The 5180-nt window shown below is 36.4% G+C and overlaps 1 pseudogene; it reads right to left on the reverse strand.

Moving 5' to 3' along the window:
• Positions 1-371: 371 nt before the first annotated feature.
• Positions 372-3429, reverse strand: LOC119344607 (annotated as a pseudogene).
• Between the last annotated feature and the right edge of the window lie 1751 nt (positions 3430-5180).

Here is a 5180-nt window from a genome sequence, read left to right on the forward strand (position 1 = left end):
GTGTTGTTTTCTTAGATGGAATTTTCTTTACGTTCTAAGTATCTTACCTAGAATCCATAATGTAATATTCGTTTTTGTAACGCCTTTTCTTTTATTCTATTCTATACCTATTTTATGGAGGTATACTATAGACCTTTGTTGCAGCGGACTAGGTCCACTTGAGTAAGATTTGACAACTAGAAAGACATCTTGTACCAAAGGAACATATTAAGATCTGATGTGTTTAGGCCCTAGTGATGTGTTCTGTATGCAATAAAAAAATCAAGAACTACATGAGTAAGCACTGATATGTATATTAAATAACTAAATAAATACTTATTATTGTTGGAAGGGTAATCTCAATTATTATTAAAAGTACATGAAAAGGCAATTCACCTATATTTGGTAACTAAGCAATGCATGAAAATGGCCATTTGTAGCTTAGCAAAGTCGGCACCAACACATAATCGTATCCCGCCTCCAAAGGCCATGAACTCCTTTGAGGAGCCACCAACTGGTTCAGTAGTATCCTGTGTACAAAGTTGTCACGGGTTTCAGAGAGAGTTGTTTTGCATTACAATAAGTACCCCACCTATTTGAAATCTTCCTAGAGCTCCCCTTTTTAGTGCTTTGGCAAGAAAATATTAGGGATGAAAGAACCAGACAAGATAACTAGCTATTCTCATGTATTTTAGTTCCATGTCAAATCATTTTTCCCTTATCGTACTTCCTTGTTGAAAAATCTGTCCAATACTCTTCATGCCATAATATTTTCCTTAGAAAATAAACATTACTTAGTTTTAGGGCTACTGGTCATGAGCTACTTTTCCATTCTTAGAAAGATTTTGAGCTACTTTTTCTCATAATATGTAGATTTCCAGCTATGTTGGGGATGCATGTTAACTAAAAATTTATAATCACATTAATACCTAGTAAACATTATGATAACATATCATCTACTTTCGAAATGACGTATATCATTCAACCATATTGTCTTGCTAATAAAAACACAAGCATTGTTTTATTGGAACAACAAGGAATATCCCTTTGAAATTGATAAATTTGACAAACCTTCCACCTCCAAGGATTGAACAGATTAGGATCTTTGTAAACTGTAGGATCCAGATGAATGCTGGAAGGATTAACCATTATCTTTATTCCTTTTGGAAGAGTGTAACCTGCACGAATCACCAACATATATACAATACATATTAAGAAATTATTAAGTTAAACTGTTACCGCTTCAATAGTCACCCTTGTCCTTTTTATGATTACAAGGGCGCAGACACTCCCTATATGCGTACAGACATAAATATAAGCAGATCACCCATAAATCTCTCCTAAATCTACAGTTGGTTACTCCTACCGGCCTACATATCTCACTTCTTTGAACAATCTCCTCACCTTTAATATGCACTTCCTCTGTTGCTTTTCTAAACATTAAGGGAGCAATGTTAGCCAACCTTAATGCTTCATGTATGACCTACAAATCACAATGAAGCTGATGAAATAATGTAACATGTACAAGTGTTCATGCCACTAATTACACAATATGAATGGACAGGTTTACATGTGTGTATGGTTGATGTCATGAAAAATAAAGGCTGAAGAGAGACAAGCTACATACATGTGATGTAAATTTCATGGACTTGTATTCCTCCCATGTGATTTCAGAGTCAGGATTGATCCTTCTTTTCCGGATGTTGTTGTTCTCCTCCTGGAAATTGTAAATCTAAATTAATTAGTAATTTGTTTACACAAGTTACCTCATTATATATACAATCATTTTCTTGAATTGTGGCTGGCTTAATTAATTGTCTATATGGATATGAAATCTTTTTGGTATTACTATATGTCGGATATATCAATATAGATTTCACATGGTCTAAGGAGTTTGTAACATAACTTAGTATCTAGTGCTAGATTGGAAGTAATAGGAATATCCAAGACCACCTAGTTGCGACTACTTTTTGGTGGGGTATAACTACAACCAACAGTAAGATGGATAATCATGCATATTTTTTCAGTAACTATGTATGGAAGTGTACACGCTAAACTAGTGTATTGTGTGTAATAAAATGCACATATGCACGTCTGTGTCCAGTAGTGTGGTTGAAGAATTCTAATGTGTATGTCTAGAGAGAAACATCATTTTCAAACTGGTGATAAACGCACTTAAGTGGCTACTTCTCTTTGTCGACACTTACTATTAGTTCCTGCAGTGCCTTGGGATCATTGTCTAGAAACTTTAGTGCCGCAGTTATCCCGGATGACGTGGTTTCAAAGCCTGCAAACAATAATAAGAAGAGCAAATCCAACGCAATTTTCTCATCCATTAATGTCTTCCCCTCCTTCAGGTCGTTGATCAAGATATCAATAAAGTCAACATTCTCACGATATGTTGCCTTCTTCCTCTCATTGAACATTTCTTTCAAAATCTTCATGACATTCTTCCGGCCCTATGCAACGAGGAAATAGTACATATAAAAATATGTTTTGAATTTATCATTTCCAACCACGTGCCCAAGCACCATGTGTCCCAATTAACTAAGTTGTATATACACACTATTTTCTTACTACTGGGTGAAATTGTTGTTTCATGGGAATACTATTGGGTGCAATTGTACAAACATAGAATGTAGTGGCGGATCCTGTCCAATTGGCGAGAATCTCTATTAGTCAATTTTTTCATAAGACTTTATTTTATGCAATGATATGGGGAAATATGAGGGTGGTAGTAGTCCCTAATTACCTGCATACATTTGTAGAATGCCGTGCCAGGAATGTAAAGTGGAAATGCTAGTAGTCCCTGAAGAAATGCATCAAATTCCTTCCACAACTTCCCATCAGAGCTTGAGGAGTCATAGCTGATTAATCGCTTGGCCGTGATGCTGAATATCATCTACGAAAAGGAAATTATGGAGTTGCTTGATCCATCATGTATATATTAGCTTTGCTAATTAAACAATAATAAATTATAGTATTTACTATTTAATCAAGTTGTTTAGCTGAAAGCACAACACCAATAACATAGGGAGAGGCTGATACAAGGACATACGCTAGATGTTTCCTCTTTCACTTCGATGCTAGGATGATCAAGCCAGGAGAGCAGACTAGCCTGGGCCGTCTGCTGCACTTCATGGAGCAGTACCAACCTGAGGTTTTATGGGCCGAAGAGCCGAAGTATCAGTGTCCTGAGGTGCTTGTGGAAGGTCCCGAGTGTCGCAATAATGCAGTCAGCTCCCATGATTTTCATGATTGACTCCGGATACCAAATTTGGAACAACTTCTCCTCTTTTTGGAACACTAAGTTGTTCAACTCTTGATCCATGGAGACGATGAGGTCTTCACCAAGCAAATTTGTCCTAAAAATTGTACCATACCTGAAATCACAGCCATCGTGAATTTAGTTGGATTGTGCATGCATAGCTAGGGTAGTTCCTCCATCTAAATAGATCAACATTAAAATAAGATTGCCTTTGTTGGATTATTTGAGGCAACTGATGACTCTTCTTTGTGTAGAAACAATCATAATTCATTGTATTTATCAATTTACTTTTTGTTGTTATCAGCATATAGTAATGTTTCTCCTGCCCATGGTAAGGTCATATCCTCTTTTTTCTAGTTTATTTGGCTCAACTCATAAATCCCTATCATCAAGGAGTCTAATAAGTGTAGACCACGTGTTCAATCACACATATTAACCACCCTCGTTCATGCATTGACGGTTTTGATTAATACCATATATATTGAGAGCAAACTTAGATTAGAAAATAATAACTTGTAATTGAAGATTGCATTTTTTCAAAGCTAGCAATCAAATAAACACGGGATAAGAATTACTGCAGGCCTTACAACTAGAAATATTGGATTTTGTGATGAGTATTAGAAAGGAAGGGGTAAAAAATAAGTGTTACTATGTAACTGTCTTACTGCAATGGATGGTGAGTGATGAGCCTGTTTGAATAACTATAACACCCTAACACCTCCTCACTATTTGACCATAATGAAGGGGAAGATGAATATGTTTGTACTTTGTATAAACAACTGACTATGTGGCAACTTCATAGGCAAAGAAAGAAAATATTGTAGGAACTTATTCCATTGGGATGCAGTTTTATTGTGTTCGACAAAGAAACATGAATATCCAAACACACCATGAATCAGATAAATTGTTGGAGTGGGAAAATATTTTAAAATTTTGAATTCAGTAATTATTGAGTTTTGTTTTTGCAGTAAAAGAATTGGAGTGCGGGTAGAGTTAATGTCTAGTGATGAGCAGCACGAAGACATCTTGTTGAACTTTGCCGTGGGTGTGGGCACTAATAGGCTAATATTTGTCTAACTGTCATCATTGTGGCTTCTTGCGCTTCCTTAACTAAGGTTTCTACTTTTCATATAATCACTACCTTTGGCCGAAATTTTCTTGTAACTTGTGGTGAGCAATTTCTTCACCATAATTTGTAGACTTGACACTCGACAACAATCTGGCAAAAATAAAACATGGCCAAATTTGGCTATAGACCAACCAGGCACGGCCGAAATTAAACCTCAACCTCTCTTTGTGCTTTCAATAATTTTTGCCAAATCAGTGGACAAGACCAAATTCATCATATCTTTTGGCTAGATTTTTCGTATATGGGTACTGCTTTTCGTTGTCTAAGGTTTGAGATGAAGTACTTGTAGGATTAATTAGATATCACTTGGTTTTCTAGCTAGTTTATCGAGGACAAGACAAGTTGCGAACATAGTATTGATGGAGTACAGTTTTTTTGAAGTCAATCTCAAGGCCTGTCGGCTCAGTCTTTCAGAGGTGCTCATAGGCACAGGGTGTGCGTGCGTGCGTTCATAGGGGTGAGTATATGTGAGTGCCTGCATATGTGCTGTGTTTTTTTTTTCAATAAAGGTTTTGTTCAGAATACATATGTGAACATTGGATAACAGTTTTTTTTGTGAGTGCATACTTCTACTTGATCCACGAATACATATGTGACTGTAAATATATATACTTCTGTATTTTACTCATTAATTTTGATGTTACTTGGTGGATGCATACGTGCAGACATGAGGACCTTGTCTAAATCAGCTGCCTCGCCGCAACTGTACCATGACAGTTAGGTGATGCATGCATGCAGGCCAAGATTGGATAGCAATTTTCTCGCCCAAGAAGAAGAAGAAGAAGAAGAAGAAGAAGAAGAAGA

The sequence above is a fragment of the Triticum dicoccoides genome, unplaced genomic scaffold, assembly GCF_002162155.2.
Source record: "Triticum dicoccoides isolate Atlit2015 ecotype Zavitan unplaced genomic scaffold, WEW_v2.0 scaffold175725, whole genome shotgun sequence".
Classification (NCBI taxonomy): domain Eukaryota; kingdom Viridiplantae; phylum Streptophyta; class Magnoliopsida; order Poales; family Poaceae; genus Triticum; species Triticum dicoccoides.